Below are 20,299 nucleotides of genomic sequence, written 5' to 3'. Positions count from 1 at the left end.
GTGTCAGTTCTTCACAGGGGTTGCCCTTCTCTGCAAAGCGCACCGTGCTTTCCTCCTCCTCACCTTCCTGGTGCTACGTGTCATTTTACCCTCCCCCGTTGTGGCATTGAGTATTAAGGAATACCAGATAAGAACAGGAGACTGTTGAATGCGAGAAAATGACTGTCGGGGAGGGGAGGCTCTTGGAGGCAGCGGCTGCCCGGGGCTATGACAGTCAGGCAGAATGGAACTCTATTTTGAACCATAAGGAGGAATTACTCTTGCCAAGCAGCAACCAGAAATGTGCATTGCAAACTATTTCAGCCACGTTTCATGATCAGTTGTGTATTAAGCCGTTTCTGTCCTATCTACTGCTAGCGGTAGAATGTGCCCTCGTTGAGCCATTTTAGGCGGTTTTCCTGGATGGTGGGTCAGGTTTGCAGAACTGTTCTACCCCCAGAGAGGAGGAGCGACTACTCGCCTTTCAGTGCTGTAGGTCCCGTCTACCAGCACGAATTCAGTAGACATACGGTGACATTAGAAAAGTAGTCAAGGAATGATTTCATTACCTTTTTTTGTCACCGTTTGTGCGAGGGGGGAAAGAAATGAGGAGCTTGTTCCTGAACCACGCCGACACCGAGTTGACCCTACAGACATTGGGAGCTCTGCAATAAGCAAAATTATTCATAGACTGCGTGACTGTGGGATCGACTGCTGGATCTCAGTACCCGCCTCCCCCCTCATGAGCGTCCTTTGAGTCTTCTGGTTTCCGTTACAGCTGTCCACGCATGCGCTGTGTATCTCCGTTTTTATTAAATCGCTTTGGCATCGTGTTCTGTAACGGCGCTGGTACAACGATTTGTCGCCCCATACGCGACAGACCTAGTACTCCGCGCTCACGGCCATTGGCCTTTTTGGATTTGAGACTGCACGCCAGCCGTGCTGACTTCCAGAGCTCCAGTGAACAGCAGGAAAGCAATTCAAAGTTCGCCGGGCTTTTTCCTGTTTAACCTGCTGCTGCATCGGTTCAGATTGTGTCCAGAGCGGTCAACTGCAGCACTCTGGGATGCCGCCCGGAGGGCCATACGTCGATTTCCGTCCACACGAACCCTAATCCGAGTTATCACTATCGATTTAGCGCTACTCCTCTTCGTTTTGGAGGAGTTCCGAAATGATTTAAGGAGGCGTTAACTCGATATTAATTAATGACGACGTCGTGTGAACGGATACAGCGTTAAATCGGTATATCGGCCATTAAACCGATTTAAAGTCGCAGTGTAGACCTGGCCTAAGTTTCACCAGTGGTAGGGAACTGGTGAAAGTAAAGAGCTGGTTTATGTACTCACTTAATTCCTCAGGCGTCAGAGAGAGTGTTTACATCGCCGATGAGAGCAGCGCTGTAGGGCTCTCTCACAGTGCAGCTCTCTCCAGTTGACAATGGATTTTATGAGAAGCGATGGGGGAGTGACCGCGGGGCATCCTGGGTCCCTGCACAGCCTCCTCTCCCCAAGCACTGATAAGCTCCAGTAGCTCAGCTTTTCTCCAAGCATGGGATTGTTTGCTCCATGGAGCAGGCATTGTCACCTGGCCAGATAAGTGAGCACTTAGGAAGGAGAGTTTCAAAGTTCTGGGGGCCTTTACAGGGGCAGGGGTGGATGTCTGTTTACCTGGCAACAGAGCAGCAGAGCTGCTGGCCAGAGTGGGATATCTAGGCACTGTGGGATATCCTCAGGAAGCTGAAAGCTGTGTAAACAGGAAGAATGTGTCTCCACTTGCCCATCACTGCAAAAGCATCACCGGTAAGAGCTGTACATCTTTCGTGGAGGTGGTTTTCTTTTTGTGGTGAAACTTCTGAGTTTCACTACAAAAAGTCATTGGCAAGTATAGATGCTCCCATGGTTTTAGTGCAAAAAAGGGACCTTTTCCGCTTTAAATGGCAAGTGTAGACATGCCCTTAATCTACACTAAGGGGCTACGCCAGCATAGGCTGTGTCTTACACTACAGAGCCTAAAATAAGGCTGTACACATGAAACATCTCAGTTTCAACGTTGTCCTGGAAAAAGAGGCCAGTTTCAAACATTCACATGTTAAATTGCCTTTGAACTGATTAACCATGCCACACAATCTGTGCTACTTACATAAACAATCATGCACTCAGTGGTTTAGATGTGAGACATCAGATTCTGGCTGTTCACATGAGACTGCACAATAGGTGCTAGGCATAGGGGTGGGTGAGGACCAGGCAGCCATTTTATCCACTGGATCACCTGTCCACAGAATAGTCAAAATTCTGGTGCTACCTGAGTGTAAAGTGCAGAAGGATGTGTTAATGCTGTCAGGAGTTTAGATGTTTCAAAGCTGGAAGTGAAGGCAGTCCATGCAGCACCCTTTAAAAGGAGGTAGTAGGTATAGGCACACTTAAGCATGCCTAGAGAAATTCTGAATGCCTATGGCACATGCCCTGGTGCTATGTACATCTGCACCCCTTCCCATAGTGTTATACATTGGCTGGGTTTTATAATTTTAGCCCAAATTCTAAAAAGCATCTGTGACAGTGCCTCATGACAATAAGTGTTCTTTTAAAACCTGTTTTTCTCTTTTAAATTATTGGGCCAATTCACAGAACGTCCTTTTAAAATATGGACGGAATTCTACTCTGTTACAGCATTGTGGACTCACTCCGCTGATTTCAATGGAATTAGTTGGGATGCACACAGATATAAAATATGCCCCCCTTAGTCTAAGGGGAAAAAAATCTCCTGGAATAGAGTTGCCATCTCTAGAACAGCATCTCGTGCAGGGGAAATGTGAGTGCCAAGACATTTGCACATCCAGTTTTCACAATCACAGAAAGATCTCTTCAAAAACCATTATGCTGGTCCACTAAAAAGTGTAAGTGTAGCAATTTGTCATGCAATGACAGATATCTATTCATTTTTTCCATTTCATATTTGGGCACATATGAGTGCAATATACAAAACTCAGCATTAAACCATCAAGCCATCATCTTTAAATAATATTCATTACTGTAAGATATTATGATTAGAGGTTTGGTTCTGAGAGAGCGCAGTACTCATGCTTTTCAACTGACAATTACAGGGGTGGGGTGTGGAGAAACACCTTTACTAGCTGTCATCAACCAATTACCATGCAGGAAAATGTCACCATTAAACGTTTCTGACACCGCTGTTTGTGACTTGTTCTGTGACCTGGCTATTACTAAAAAGCATATTCACAAATGAGCGAAAGGTTACTACATTAGACTACTGATCTGAGCCTCAACTATCATGTCTAATTTTGCCAAATTGCAGTACGTGTCATAATTCTATGGTGCGATTTATCCATCAGCAAATAACAGAACCTCCCTCACTGCATGTAGGACTTCAGGTCAGGCTCAAGATACGGTCCGAATAAAAACATTCATTTATTCACAAAGAGGCTAAAGATGGTAATCAGCTAAATTCACCTTCCACTGAGAAAATGTATAAATACATTTTAAAAAGTCTGAGAATTATGTATAATATAAATTGTGCTTGTTTAGTCATTTAGACATCACTGCCTTTAAGATAATCCTATCTAAGAACAGGAATGTGGTCACATGGGTGGGATCTTGGCTTTGTTGCTAACTTGACATCAAAATAACAACTTCAGCATCCCTGCGAAGACAGCGCCGTTAACAGAAGAGCTTTATAATGGAACAGAGAGCTGTGGTCAAGTTGATGGCAGCTATATGGCATGGTTTCCTGTCTCCACAGGAGTTTGGCAAGGCTGCATTGACTGGTTGATGGATAAACTTGAGGAGGCAACTGCTGGTGGTGTTGAGGGGAACACATCATGCTTTGAAAACTCAAATACTCCAGTGACACTGAATCAGTGCAACTGAGGTAGCATCTGGTCGGGCAAGAAGCAGAGCTCATTGATCTGGTTATTAATATAGAAAAAACTAAGTCCCTGGCCATTGCCATCAAGCAGCTCCAGATTACCACTAGTCCAGTATTTGCCTCTCTATATGGGACATGGAATACCTAGCAACTGTCAAATATTTTGGTAGCATCATAAACAATGCTAGATGATGCTCAAAGATGTGGACACTTGTAAAGCCACAACTGTGGCCATGTTTTGAGCATTTCAGAGGCTTCTGTGAGGATGTTGTGACATCAAGCTTGCTACAAAGCTGCAGATCTATAAAAGCACAGTCATACCAACTATGTAGCATGGAAGTGAAACTAGACTGACATTTTCTGTCCTTATCTTCATCAGCTGCTCCATATCAAGTGACAGGACAATATTAGAAATGAAGATATTCAAAGCTAAGCCCAGCAACTGCCTCCATCAGCACCGGTTCTGTTTTGGCATCTTTCTTGGTATGGACAGACTATTAGACTAGAAGACCAACAAATTCCAAAGCATGTGTACCATGGACAGTGATCACATGGGCATCAAAAATGTAGGTGGCTCCACAGGATTGCCACAGATGGATGTAAACTGAATATCCAGACAGACCACCATAAGGACCTAGCCCACAGATCAATGTGGATGGTGTTCAGTCTGCAAGCAGGGCACATTCCTTTGGAATTTGCCATGAAGATAATAACACCACAATAAAAGTAACTTAAAAAAAAACAGGAGAAGCCACTCCCTGCAATATTTCCCATAATTTATCAGAAATATCTCCTATAGTAACTAAAAGAAAAAAGGTACAGTGACCAGAGATTCTAGCATGTGTTAACCATTGGCAATCACTGACTTTTAATCATCTTGCCAACTCGCTGTCCTGGAGTTTCCTCAGGACTTCAGTAGTCTGGAATCCTGGTGACTTGGTTTTCAAGCCAGGCCATACTTTAGTCCCACCCCTTCCAGAGTACTAACATGCTTACTCAAACAATGTTACCAAATGGCAAAAGAAGTGTGTAATTAACTCACAATTTTCTGCCCCTCCTGAGCTATCCTCATAGAAGCATAGAATCATAGAAGATTAGGGTAGGAGGAGACCTCAGGAGGTCATCTAGTCCAACTGCCTGGTCAAAGCAGAACCAACCCCAACCAAATCATCCTAGCCAGGGCTTTGTCAAGTCGGGCCTTAATAACCTCTAAGGATGCAGATTCCACCATCTCCCTAGGTAACCCATTCCAGGGCTTCACTACCCTCCTAGTGAAATAGTTTTTCCTAATACCCAACCTAGACCTCCCCCACTGCAACTTGAGATCATTGCTCCTTGTTCTGTCATCTGCCACCATTGAGAACAGCCAAGCTCTATCCTCTTTGGAATCCCCCTCTTTAGGTTGTTGAAGGTTGCTCCAAACCCCCCCCCCCCTCACTCTTCTCTTCTGCAGACTAAATAAGCCCAGTTTCCTCAGCCTCTCCTCATAAGTCATGTGCCCCAGCCCCTTAATCATCTTCGTTATCCTCTTCTGGGCTCTCTCAAATTTGTTTACATCCTCTCTGTAGTGGGGCCAGATGTGGCCTCACCAGTGCCCAATAGAGGGTAATAATCACATCCCTCAGTCTGTTGGCAATGCTCCTACTAATGCAACCCAATATGCCGTTAGTCTTCTTGGCAACAAGGGCACACTGTTGAGTCATATCCAGTTTCTCATCCACTGTAATCTCTAGGTCCTTATCTGCAGAACTGCCACTTAGCCAGTTAGTCCCCAGCCTGTAGCAGTGCACCGGATTCTTCCATCCTAAGTGCAGGACTCTGCGCTTGTCAGCTCCAACACATATTAAAAGTCAGTCCACATTGCAAAAGAACCCCAAACACCCAGCTCTGTTCCAAAGAAAAGTAAAATGTGCTATTGAAAATGTCAGCCTAAGCCTGTAGCCACCTCAAGCAATTCTGATGTCATAACCAGAAGCAATGCAATACTGCTCCTTTCCTTTAAAGAACATGAAAAAAACCATAACAAGGATTTTCCTTGTCACAAGGGCAGAGAGCCTGGATGTTACCCTTTCAGTAGAAACAGGAATGGTAGTTTTATTTCTGTTTCATGATCTTACTTAGTTTCTACATGGGCTGTGTGATGCCTTGGAGAAAAAGAGGGAGGGAAGCAGGAGAGACTGCCTGATGCAGTGGCATGTTATAGAGAAGAGTATAAAAGCCTCTCCAAAGCTTTTCTTCAGGCACAATACAATCCCCTGAAGGAATGACTGCTCTAACAACAATATCCTGTGCTGTCACTCACCACAGGTATATCTGTCAAAACTCAGCAGCAGGCATGTTCTGGAAGCACAGTATCTTGGACTCAACTACCAAAAGATATTCTCAACTGAGGGCAGGTCTACATTACCATTTAAGTTGATCTAACTTACCTCGCTTAGAGGCATGAAATAGCCCTCCCGAGTAATGCAAATTTTGCACTGTCCACACCGATGCAGCTGTGCCCATGTAGCCCTCTAGTGTAGACTCACCCTCGGTTAAAATACCGATTTAAAGAGAACTAGTATTTATTTGTTGTTGTTTCTATGGAATATATGCTATCACAAGATTTTATTTAATCAATTAATACTAAATACCCCTCCTAACAATACAATTTTTCAAGAGAAATCACTAAATAAAACAAAATAATCTTCAGATCTCCTCTTCTTTCACAAGTTTTAAAAACAAAAACCAACTAGAGAAAGCTCTTAAATAAATATTTTTGTTTGGTTAGTGGGAGAGAGAAAGGACTGACATGACAAGGCTCTTTGAAAATCTGTTTATGCACTGGTGTCTGCTGGAGGCATCAGGGGCACGTCATGCTCATAGAAAGGAACTAATATGATTGTAAACTGAACTGGGGGCTTATCACATACAGAACAACAGACTCTGTGGACTTTAATGATTATGCAAAATACTGGTTAGTTCCTAATATAGCACATTTACCAGAAACGTTCATTACTTATTCACTTTTGCACAAGTCTTACACAATCTACTAGAAATCTGCACTGGAAATTGAAAGTATTAGACCTATGAAACATAAAAGAATGGTTGTGTGGCTGCCCAAAGAATAACTCTTCCATAGTTATAATGAAAAGGTAACAATGGATTTATATCTTGCCCTTTCTGAGATGAGTGGTTTTCACATTTGACTCTTTACTGTGCATAAGTTTTGTACCTATCTTAACTCCAGAAACATGACCAAGTACTTCAATACCTGAATGCGTCTCATGAGAAATTACACGTGCATTGTACTGATAGTTGATGCTGACTTTTTCCTGGTTAAAAAAAAAAACATTAAAAATGCACAAAATCGCAGATTTTAGTATTATTCAGTACATTTACATGAACATACATTAAACGAAACAATTCTTTTGTGAAACCTAACCACCACAGATCTAGAAGGATGGACAATTTCACCTACACCTCTAAGCCTTGTGTTTGAACTAGTGGAAGAACTTGCTGGGGGGCTAGACACCTTCAGAAGAGAGGAGGGGGCTGTGCGGTCACCCCTTAAAATATCTGGGTGTGGACTACATGGATCTTGCATCCAGACATGCAGAAGTATGCAGGTGGTACCCACTTACTCCTCTCCAACCTCAGAGTAGGGATGGAGGGAAGGGAATGGGCAGAAGATTGGCTACACATGCCTACTCTCAGGTAGCACACGGGGCAAAGAGGGGATGTCAAAATTTACTAGTGGTACAAGACCCACACACACTCCTGCATCAAGAGAGAAGCAGGCGGGAATTATGGCTCAAGAGAGTTTCTGAGGCACCATGCTGCTTACAAGTATTCCTGGAATGGGATAATTTACACAACATTCCCTGCTTGGTTCAAAGTCACAATCTAGCCCCTGGACTCCTGGTGATGATCGTGACCAGTCACTGGTTAAATCTATGTGTCAAAGTGAATTTCATCTTGTTGATTTCAGACCAATCTTCTAATTTGCCAAGGTAGCTTTGAATTCTAATCCTGACCTCCACAGTGCTTGCCATCCCTCCCAACTTGGTGTCATCTGCACGTTTCATCTCCACTTGCAGGTCATTAATGGAAATGTTGAATGGTACCAGACACAGAATTGACCCCTGTGGGACTCCTTTAGATAAGTCCTCCCAGTTTAACAGTGAACTATTAATAATTACTCTTTGAGTATGGTCTTTCAACCCGTTGTGAACCCACTGTGACAGATAGAGCAACCTCCTCCAAAATCTTTAAGAGATTTTATTACATTAAATGTATGTATCATTTTGGGCCAAGGATGTATGGGGGAGGGTGACCACAGCCCTCTAGAAATTAACAAGTTAGGGCAGAGGGTGGTTAGGTAAATTCATTCAGGCTGAAACACCTCCAGAGAAATATACCTACCTGGATAGGCTAGAACATACCAGTTCAAACTGGATTCTCCAGAGACCACCACAAAAAGAAAGGACTTTTAGATAATAGCCCGAGTTAAAACTGATTCAGGGCCTTCTATCTGATCCAGAAAATGGACAGGACCTTCTGTTAAAGGAGAGGAGGCCCAATCTTGTCTGGGAAAGGGTTGCACCCCTGCTCAAGTCGTGGGAGTGTGATCTCTGGTAAGCTTATTAGCAGTCATATAGGGGTTTTTATTGTTTCTGATATGTTTTCTCTGTATTGCTTTCACCTTAAGAATAAATTAGCTTGCTCAGAAAGACCTGTGTAATAACTTATAACTGTAGGCAATTATGCTATGTATAGCCTCCAAGGAGAAAGCAAAGCACACAGCTGGGGATGTCACTGTGTAATCAGAGAATGGTGCAGCCTGAATTAACCCCTGATATGAGAGAGAGACAGACAGAGAGACACATGGGTTTCCATCCAAGAGAGGTGACAACTACAGAGCTGGAAGCCTAAAAGTGGGTGTCCTTGCTGGGCCATGGAGTGGAAATACAGATGCAGCTGCCCTGAACAATGACACCCATTTTATAGTAATTTAATCTAGACTACACTTCCCCAGTTTGCTTATGAGAATGTCATGTGGGACTGTTTCATAAGCCTTACTAAAATCAAGATATATCACATCTACGGCTTTCTCCCTATCCATTAGGCCAGTAACCTTGTCAAAGAAGGAAACCAGGTTGGTTTGGCATGACTTTTCCTTGACAAATCCATGTTGGCTAGTCCTTATACCCTCATCCTCGAGGTGCTTACAAAGTGATTGTTGAGTAATTTGTTACAGTATTTTTCCAGGTATCAAAGTTAGACTATAATTCCCCAGGTACTCTTTGTTTCTCTTATTAAAGATAGATGCAATGTTTGCCCTTCTCCGGCACACCAAAAGTACTCGATGCAAATGGCAGGAGCTGACCCCAATTCGCTGAGATAAAAAGATGCCAATAAAGTAAAAAGTGTATAAAACTGTAAATTCAACCCATTCTAATGTACAGAACAGAGACTTGGCCAGCCACAAGATTTATACACATTTCTGAGAAAAGTAATAATAATTATACTTATAAATTTGCACTCTCCCTCTGAAGGTCTCAAAGCACTTTAGAAACATCAAGAAATTAAATCTTAAATTGTGAGGTAGTTATATTCTATCTCCATTTTATAGCTAAGCAAACTGAGGTACATGCTGATTAAGGGATAGGCAAAGCACTGACTAATGATGAGAAACAGGTAGTCATGGCACAAGTTCAAATAAAATATGTTTCAATACAGCCAAATGAAAAGTCATACAAATAGGTATGTACACATGTAGCTGCCAGTGCAATGTTGTGGCAAAAGGAGTTAATAGGATCCTTGGATGTCTGAACAGGGAGATAATGAATAGGCGTAGGGAGGTGATTTTATTTCTATATCAGGCACTGATGAGACCGATACTACAATATTGTGTCCAGTTCCAGTGTCCATTTTTTAAAAAGGATATTGAAAAAATTGGAGAGGGTTTAGATAAGAGCCACAACCGATTTGAGGGCTGAGAAAAATGTCTTACAAAGTCTATTACAATGATTGACTTAAAAAGCTCAGTCTATTTAACTTCCCAAAAAGAAGACTGAGAGGTGACTTGATTATACAGTGTAAGTACCTTCATAGGGAGAAAAATTCAGCTATTAAGGGGCTCTTTTATATAGCAGAGAAAGGCATATCAAGAACCAACGGCTGGATGCTGAAGCCAGATAAATTCAAATTACAAATGAGGCACAAATTTTTAACAGTGATTGTGATTAACCAATGGAACAAACTACCAAGGGAAGTGGTGGATGGATGTCTCTTAATACTTCCAAATGATGACTGGATGTCTTTCTAGAAGATATGCTTTAGCCAAAGACAAACAAGTTGTTGGGCTCAGTATGGAGGCAGCATGGTGAAATGTAATTGCTTGTGACATAGAGGAGGTCAGAATGGATGATCTGATGGTCCCTTCTGGCCTTAGGATCTGTGAAAGCGAGGTCATGTCTGCATTGTGCATTAGTCCGCACTAGAGGGGTGTAAATTCTAGCATGCACTAGCATGCTGTGCACTAACAGACCTGTGTGGACTCTGCTGGCACAAACTAAAAGTTCCCTGGTGTTTGTTAATATAGTTCTACTTTTAGTGCACACCAGCAGGTTCCACACAGGCATGTTGTTGTGCAACATGCTAGTATGCACTAGAATTTACACCGGTTTAGTGTAGACTAATACACCATGTAGATAAGTCCTGACTTACCCAATGGCAGACACCAAGTCTGTGACCCAGCTGGATATAGGATCCAGATTTTGACTCCTAAGCTTGTGTTTTAATCATATGACCAACTACAGCGAAGGAAATAACATCAGAATGACATTAAAAAAAAAACTTTCTACAATTTTTCTAAATCAAGTTATTTAAGATTCTTGATAGGTTTCCCCTTCCCTCCCTGAAATGTTCAACCAAGCCTGGTTCTATCATATTTCACATACATGCAAAGACAGTAAGGCATAAGTGAGGGGGGTTGCAAAAGTTCTGTGTTACTTCTACATTTTAAGCCTGATTAGGTTCTCATTTCCACTTATTTTATGTCGATGTTGCTCCACTGATTTCAACGAACTTACTATAATTTACACTGGTGAAAGCAAAAAAAGAATCACATCCTATATTGACAACGTAAAAACATTTTTTTTTATTTATTAGATATTATTCATTTATTTCATAGGTCACACTTTCCCAACATATATATGTTTCAGTTAATTTAGTATTGTAAGGCTCCCTATATTATACATGTAAAGCACATATTTGTGCAGTGTTTTATAACGCTTAACATGTAACAAGTGAACACCTACATTGCAAAAATTACAGCAGTTTCTCTTATTTTTTATGGCACATTATTTAAATCACTTTCAGAAATCAATACATTACAAGCCAACAAACAAATCAATGTAATATCTAAATCCAAGTCATTACGATTCAACTAAATCTGTTTAGGTTCTGTCACTTATGTCAACTGAAAAGCAGGCAGCAAATGAATCAAGTGCTTTTCTATTATTAGCAACAGATGATTTCAAGACCATAGAAGAGTATCACTTCAGAGCTCTACCTTAACAAGCACCTATCCTTTTGTTTTTGGCTCTAACAAGGAAAGAGTGACACTTAGTGGCCAGGTAGTTTCAGTACAGCATCTAACTTTTTGGAACATTACGTTTTCTTTGTGTTTCATACTCAGTTGACAGGCACAAATTTGCAGGACTGTCTGAAAACGTACAAATGTGACAAAATTGAAGAGAAGTGACCTATTTTTTTCACAAAAACTTGGGCTGAATGCACAAGTAATTTGGAAATCAAACTCAAAGCCTGAATTACTGCAATAGTTAATTATAAAAGGAAAGAATTTAGAATTGGGATCAGGAATACCTCATTTTAAATATTGTCACTGCCACTCACTCATAACATGACATTGAGCAAGTCATTTTACTTCTGTGCATCTGATTTCACTCTATCTATTTTACAGACAGGAACTTCAGAGATATGAATACCAGAGTTACAGACTGACCTGTCAACCGGACACCATATGGAAGCGGAAGAAATCAATCGGGTAGCTGCGGAAACCAAAAAAACCCTGCAAATGCTGTATTGTGCTAGTATTGCATCTTAAAGGTAGACACATCTGGGCTGCTTGTCCCTACCCCACCCTCTACTAACCATGCACAGGGGAGCCATTTACAGGTAGGAGGTAAAGATTCTGAGGTTCACAGGCACAGCTGTGAACCCCCAAGCACGCAGAGCAGGAGCAGCGCTGGGGTCTGTGCTGCTTTCCTGTAAGCCACAGGCGCTGTTTCCCTACCCCACCCCCATCCTGCTGGGAGGGGAACCAGACTGCAAACTCATTCCAAGCCTGGGAATGAAGCTTGCCCAGCCCAGCAGCCGGCTCTGAGGAGGGAGCTCTTGCTGGAACGTGGCCTGGAGAGAAGATGCTGGAGCCCAAGTTGCTGCCTTCATGCTGCACTCTGGAGAAGTGTTTTAAAGGGCCATAGCCTGCACTGCGCACCCACTGACACTGCCATGGCCCCACGGTGCCTCACTCATCACTCTTGTTGCCAGGGGGCTAGGACCAGCTGACTTTCCCCATCCACACTCACCAGGCAGCCACTTACAGGCAGGAGGCGAAGGCCCTGAGGTTCACTGGCACAGCCGTGAACCCTCAACTCCACAGTTCACCCTGAGGAGCATCCCATAATGTCTTGTTCAGAGTTACGAACATTTCAGAGTTAGAAACAACCTCCATTCCCAAGGTCTTCATAACTCTGAGGTTCTACTGTACTGGGTTAATCATCATGGCATCAAGGCACCAACTACTGTCAAGTTTCCTTATCTCGAGTTCAGATGGCCTTAGTTATATAATCAAAAGGCATTTTATGGAGATGCCAGTAATGTCTGGACAGAGCTTTGAGAATGAAGAAGCAGCACTATTATTTACCATTATTATTATTGAGGACATCCAGACTATTGTCTTGAGAGGAAGGCTGTGGTTAAGAGCCTAGGTTGGGACTTCGGATGTAAGGGTTCCACTCCTGTCTCTTCCTCAGACTTCCTGTGTGATTTTGTGCAACTCACGTAACCTTTTTGTGCCTTGGCTCTGTGAAAAGAGGTAGCTGACAATCTGGCTCATAAGCTGATTGTATGTACACAAACTGAACTGAATGGAACACAAACAAATTTTGTAGGTGCAGAGGAAGATCCTCTCAAAATATGACCCAGCAAGTGTAACAATATTATACAACTGTAGAACATACACTGAAACGGAAATACGAATGTTTACAAGATACTTATTTTCAAAGTATAAATGACAAACTGCAGAGAAAATGTATATAGCCAAATGCAGGCCTGGAATAATGGATGGAACTCGCTTTGAAATCAGTGCAAGTGTCATATTTGATTAAATAGAAATCAGAAAGACAAAGGCTCCTATAGTCAACTTGCAACATCTACAAAATGCAGAATAACATTTATGAATATTAATTTACTGGAGCTGTCAGGGTGAACAGAGCAGGTTTTAGCCCAATAATTGTGTAAACAATTATGAACCATTTATAATCCTTAGTTTCATTTTTGCCAGTAAATTTTTCAGTCTATATTTCTGACTGCGTTCCTTTAAAGCATTTTGGGATCTGTTCAAGAACAAAAGATTCTTATGAAAATACTGCAAATATCAGCATGGGCCAGATTTCCAAAGATATTAAAGTACCTAAAGAGCAAAATAAGTGCAAAGTCATATTTTCAAAAGCACCTAAACAGAACAAATTTAGAAGGCACTTAATCTGCTTAAGTGCTTTTGACAATCCCATAGGTACCTATATGCTTCTTTAGGTGCCTAAATACCTTTCAAAATCTGACCATAGTAAACTGCGTGTCTACCAAAACTACTACTTATTTACATATACTTCCTCTACATTTAGGATGTCTGCACCTTTTCATCATTTCTATATTGTGCCATTAGAGAGACACAACACAAAATGAAAAACCCAGATTCTTGAATAATGATTTCTAATAGTCTCGTGCAAACCATGTTAAAGTGACCAAATTGCTTCTAGCTAGTCCTACAGTGCAGCAAGGAACTACTTGGTTTAAATATAGACATAGCATAGAGAGTGCTAACCACATCTTGCAATGCTCACCGTGATCCAAACGACTGCAAATGTCATCTCCAAACGCCTGATCCAAGATGTTTACTGATTTTAGCAGCCTTTGGATCAGGCCTCAAGGGCTGCCCTTGTCTGTTAAAAGGAAGGATAATTGCAATCTGATCTGTTTTATGCAGGCTGTTTCTCATTTAGCTGCATTTTGGAGTGCATGACCACAAATTATGTTAGAAGTTATTCAGCAACTCACAATGGACTGGTTCACCAAACCACTTTACATAAGAACATGATTTACTTCAATCTCAGGTGAGCAATTATGATCTTGACTGATTGTAATTTAAAAAGTGAGCTTAAGATTGACACTTGACATTTGTCTAAGAAACAGCAGTTTAATAACAAGAATTTTTTTAACTTCTGCCATATTTCAAATCCCAGAAATAACAAATGTATTAGTAAAAATAGATCTTTATTTTTCATAAAATCTTAAATATCAGTTTAATGCACTGCGCTTAGCCAGAACTTAATATGATCTTCAAAATATAAAGAACCTATAAGTGAAAAGAATTGCTGTAACAAATGCATAACAGTTCTCCTTAAAGACACTTTTCAATTGCCTTAGATAACTAAATGGTATTTAATCTGTATTTTTAGTACTCAGTAGGTACTCCATATACTAAGCATAGGGAATACTGCAAATACTGAAGTAACTTTTTTTTATCAAAAGCAAAATTATGGAATATATAAGAGTAATATTTTGGTCCTATTGTTGTCTTTGATAGACTGTTAAACGTAAGAAGAGGAAAATGTATCAAAATAACACTAACCCAGTGTGGGATAACATGCATAAAATGTTGCCCCCAAAAGCCTAAACTCATCATATGCCAAGGTACGTTCGCTATCTCTTGACAGCTAAGGAAGAGACAATGTACTAAAGGAACAGAATGCACCACTCAGGCCTGGTCTACACTACGCGTTTAAATCGATTTAAAGAGCGTTAAATCGATTTAACGCTGTACCCGTCCACACTACAACGCCCTTTATATCGATATAAAGGGCTCTTTAAATCGATTTCTTTACTCCTCCCGACGAAGGAAGTAGCGCTAAATTCGATATTAACATTATCGGATTATGGTTAGTGTGGACGGAAATCGACGTATTGGCCTCCGGGCGTATCCCACAGTGCACCACTGACTGCTCTGGACAGCCCAATCTGAACTCGGATTGCAGTGGACAGTAAACAGGAAAAGCCCTGCAAACTTTTGAATTTAGGCCAGGTTACACGATGCGCGAAATCGATTAGATACGCAATTTCAGCTACGAGGATAGTGTACTGGAACATTATCTAAAATCGATTCTACTCACTGTCTTCACCGCCTGGGGATCGATGTGCGCGGCTCGCCAATGTCGATTCTCGAACTCCGTTGGTTTTGATGGAGTTCCGAATCCGTAATGTTAGTAGGGCTATCGATATATTTGCGTCTAGATGAGAACGCGATATTCGTCGCCCGAAGCAATCCATTGTAACGCGCCGAATACGGCGCTGTGCGTATATGACGTGGGTACAGTTCTGTTTGCCCGATGGAGCTCTGATCAGCGACGGTGGCGAGCTCCCAATCAAAAAGTAGCCTGGACCATATGGGAGATACTGGATGTGATGCTTTATGGGAGCAAATTGTTGTATCAACTCGTTAGCAGAGACGAAAATGCCAAAGCGTTTGAAAAAAAATCTCAGGGCTACGACACTCGCTGCATGACAAGTGTAAGCGGAAACGCCAAGATCAAATCGGAGCGCTCATGGGGAAGGGAGGGTATGAGGACTCCACTATCCCACTAGTCCGGAAGCAGTCGTCTTGAAAGTTTTGCATTTTGGCTGGATCTCCCAATTGTCTGTAGGTTCAAACCACAGTGCTCTGGCTTGTGGTTCGGGAGGAATAGCTCCTCAGTCTTTCCACCCCCACCACCACCACGTGAAAGAAAAGGGAAAGAAATAATTTCTTGACTTCTTTCAATTGTTTCCCCACCCTATGTGTACTGAATGATGGCTGGTAGACCAATTGCTGCTGCAGTTGAGAGCAGTATCCGCTTCTTTCCCTCCCCGGTGGTGGATTGTGCAATAGGACTGGTAACTGTGCTCATGAACCCCTGAGTGCTCAAAGCTTTTTAACTGAATATGGGGGGCGCCTGGGTAAGAACAGGAATGATTCCTGGTCACTCCCAGTAGATAGCGACAGAACAGTTAGAACCTCTTATCACAGCAACTGGGGGCTGATCTTTCAATTCAGCCCCCTCCGCTTCCGGTTAAGAAAAGATTCTGTACTGCTGGACTGCATAGCAGAAGCATGCTGTGCTCCTCTCCCTCACACCGCTTAGCCCTGCGCTGACTATCATCGCGCGGGAGGCTGCCTCCCCCTCATTTTATGTCACTAATCAGATGTTCTTTCCTGCATTCTTATTACTTCATGACATAAATGGCAGGACACTGCCACGGTAGCCCAGGAAGGTGGGGAGAAGGGAAGCACGGGGGGGTTGTTGCAGGGGGGCACCCCTGTGAATACTGACACGAGCAGCTGTGCTCTCTGATACACTGTCGTCTAATACACTTGCCCCTTATTCTAGGCAGGACTGGACTCTATTTTTAGAAGAAAATAAGGGAGGGATTGATTTGGGAGTCAATCCCAATTTTGCTTTGCGTTGCGCCCCCGGCCGATTTCAGCCAGGGGCCACTATGATAGCAGCGGACAGTAGTACAGAGGAGGAGAGATAACCGTCATTTCATTGCCAGTTTACTCTGGCAGTAGACGGTGCAGAACAACTGGTAACCATCTCTGCTATCATGCAAAAGCAAGTGAATTGCCTGTGTAGCCTGGGAGTATCGCCTCTCTGTTCGTGGCATCCGTACACATACAGGCCAGAAAAAAAAAAGCTGAACGGGCTCCATGGTTGCCGTGCTATGGCGTCTGCCAGGGCAATCCAGGAAAAACGGCGCAAAAGGATTGTCAGCTGATGTTTTCCCGAGGAGAATGACTGACAACATTTACCTAGAACCACCTGTGACAATAAGATTCAACCCAGATTCCAAGGGGCAGGGAGACTGCGGGAACTATGGATAGCTACGGAAGAGCTACCCACAATGCAAACGCTTCAGAAATCGACGTTTACGCTCGGACCATAGGGCGCACACGCTGAATTACTGTGCCTAGTGTGGCCGCATAAAATCGAATTTATAATATCAGTTTTATAAAACCGATTTTAGCTAATTCGATATTATCCCGTAGTGTAGATGTGGCCTCAGTGAAGATTTATCATTGTGTGTTTAGACAGCATTAAGTGCTCTCAAAACTTCTGCTTCTATTTATTAATTCACTAGGCTTTGGTTATTATAGGAATAATGTCTAGTTATTTAAAAACTCATAATGTTAGGGCCAGCTGTGATGCACTAAGGCCTTGAACATGTGACCTGGGTTTTTACCCGACTACCACTGACTTCTCTGTATCTGCCTTAATCCAACTGTGCAAGAAATGAGAATAATAACTGTTTAAAGAACTCTGTGATCTACAGATGAAAAAATCTATCATCATCTGACAGTGACATCCTCTAAATTCCAAGTATCTATTTTGATTTTTAGAACCACCAATAGATTTGTTGCTGAGATCTTTTTAATATAAAATAATATATTAAATACTTTCCTGATTACTGTAGAGCCAGCAGAGACTGTACAATTTAATAAACATGATTCCCAGAGTTGTCCAGTCAGTATTAATGATGCCAGGCCACAAACATGAAAGTAAAAGTACTATTATTTATCCTACAATAACTGTGGTTCTTCAAGATGTTCCAGTCAGTGGGGAATCCATTGCAGAGGCACACGCACCTCATGCATACAAGACTGGAGTTTTTTTGAATAGCTGCCTCCACATTTTCTCTGTGCCTCCATATACAAAGAGTGGGGTGCATCGACTTCCTGTGCTCAGTTCTCTCACAGGTTAAAACTCACTACAGCTGAGGATTCTGAAAAGCAGGGATGGAGAGAGTGGGTCATGCAATCCGCACTGACATCATCTCACAGAAACGCAGTTATTGTAGGGTAAGTAACCGCTCATTGTTCTTCAAGTATGTGTCAGTGAGCAGCCCATCGAATGGGACCGTTAAGCAGTATCCACTTAGGATGGTGGGAACGAGGAGTACCAGCTGTATTAGGCTACCAGTGACTGAAGTAACGTTCATCCGAACGTGGTATCTGACCTTGCTGTTAAAGTCCAGGGCACAAAAAGATCAGTTGCCATCTTATAGATTTTCAGATATTGGAACATTCCTGAAGCAAGTGGATGATGTTTGTACTCTGGAAGAGTGTGCTTTGAGGTTCAATGAGAGAAGTACACCAGCCAGCTGGGAACACAGCAGGATATACTGTGGTAACCATTCCTGTGTTTGCTGTGAAGAGAAGGCTTGACCTATAGAATGCCTGGCTCTGGCTGTAAACAGATGGAGAATGACAGTCTGACTGGTTTGTTCTTGTCAATATAATAAAACAAAATCCTAGATACTAGTGTGTGTAACTTATTTTTTTCAAGTACCAAATGTGGTTTCAAGAAAACAACTAGATTGATGGTCAGCTAGGGGAATGAGTCCATAGCAGGTTGGGCAAGGCCTACACCCTGAATGTTAGGAATCTGCCATGATACCTGATATGAGACACCTCACCCCCCTGTACAACACGGGGGGGGGGGTATCTTTCTAGGTTTTTTGGAAGATAAAGAGAGTGAAGAAGTATTTCTGCACAAACAGTCTAGAACAGGAGTTTGAAACTCTGAGAAAAGGAGTAGGTTGAACACTCATCAGGTTCTGTTTTGCTGCCACAGGCAGTAAGAAGGAACTGAGGGAAGGCTGTGGCCACTCTACCCTTTATGCCCTTTCATAATAGTGCATGAGGCAGTAGAGGATTTGTGGACAGTGCTATGCAAAAAACTCCTATCTTGCACATTAGAAAAAATGTGCACTGACAGCAGAATCTAGGCTGTCCCACGCTTGAAGAACAAAACAAGAAGAGATTTAAGTGTTTTCCTTTGCAGCATGTACTGATACTCTCACAAGGTTCTCAAAATAAAAAAGAATGAAACTGATAAGAAAATAATACATTATTTTCAAGAACAAAAGGACAGTTCAATTCAAACAGTGGAAGTTAGGAAAAATTCAAAGGAAAAAGGAAAGGAAAGGCAACCATTAAACAACTCTTCGTAGTGTCCTTAACAAATGCTCTGTGTAGAGATTACTTCAGTGTAAAATAAATCTACTACGTTGGTTTTAGTTTCATTATCCTTTACTGAACGTTCCTAATTAGCATTTCAATAGCAACAGTTCCTTGACTGGTAGGGCTGCAAAATGGATAGGCAGAAAATACACTGGACACGCGGGCCAGGTTTTTTAAATATGGATGCCTAAAGTTGGGCATCAAAATAAGTGGCTTGGTTGTCAAATGTGTCTATCACCAAATAACTCCCACTGCAGATGCTGGATGCGCATTACTTTTAAAAACTAAGACATTTATTAAGGTCCCTAAATATAGATTTAGAAGCTGTGATTTTAGGCTCACATTGAAAAAGGACGCCCCCAGGTCTCAGTTTTGTACCAAATGGTACCAAAACAGAACTGCCCTAGCAGAAACACCTAAATGTGGACACAAGGATAAAATGGGAATACAACACCAGCCACGCAGCCAAGTAGGGCCACACAGAGTTCATTCTGATCTTCAGTTTGGGCATGGGGAAGAAAGCAGGGTCTACATAGCCACTAGTCCTGCCTGCAGGTAATTAGGTCCTGTATGATCAGAGAGAGGAGAGGAGTGGTTCTGCTCCCAAGAAGCCAGTCAGTGAAGTTGAGCTGGCAGAGAGTGAAATATAATTGGCATCCAGTAAAGGGCTGCGGTAAATTACTTTCCCAGTGGAACAAGGCGGAGAGAGCAAAAAAGAAACTGTGACTTTGGATAAGAAAAACATTGTGCTGCTCCATACACAGAGCATAGAGCTAATTACTTTTGGTTGTAAGCACAACATATATTGGGGAGGAGGTGTAAAGAAAAACTAGGGTTAAATAGAAGAATGTTTTGTGATCCAGCAGCTACATAAGAACATTCTAAGCAAAAATGACAACTAACCCAAAGTATCAAAACCTTACATACTAGTATAAGGTTTTATCATGAGTCTCATAGGATTTGGTGGTTTTCTTATAGATTCATGGACTGGAAAGGACCTTGAGAGGTCATTGAGTCCAGTCCCCTGCCCTCATGGCAGGACCAAATAATGTCTAGACCATCCCTGATAGACATTTATCTAACCTACTCTTA

The 20,299-nt window shown here is 42.1% G+C and overlaps 1 protein-coding gene across 3 annotated transcripts in view; it reads right to left on the bottom strand.

Moving 5' to 3' along the window:
* CCSER1 (coiled-coil serine rich protein 1) overlaps window positions 1-20,299 on the bottom strand; it is a 1,157,679-nt gene that overhangs the window by 891,374 nt on the left and 246,006 nt on the right. The gene's annotated exons all lie outside the window — the stretch shown is intronic.

Source organism: Chelonoidis abingdonii, chromosome 5 (assembly GCF_003597395.2).
Source record: "Chelonoidis abingdonii isolate Lonesome George chromosome 5, CheloAbing_2.0, whole genome shotgun sequence".
Taxonomy (NCBI): Eukaryota; Metazoa; Chordata; order Testudines; family Testudinidae; genus Chelonoidis; species Chelonoidis abingdonii.
Note: the sequence above shows the minus strand (reverse complement) of the source record. Positions and strands in the feature narration are given on the sequence as shown.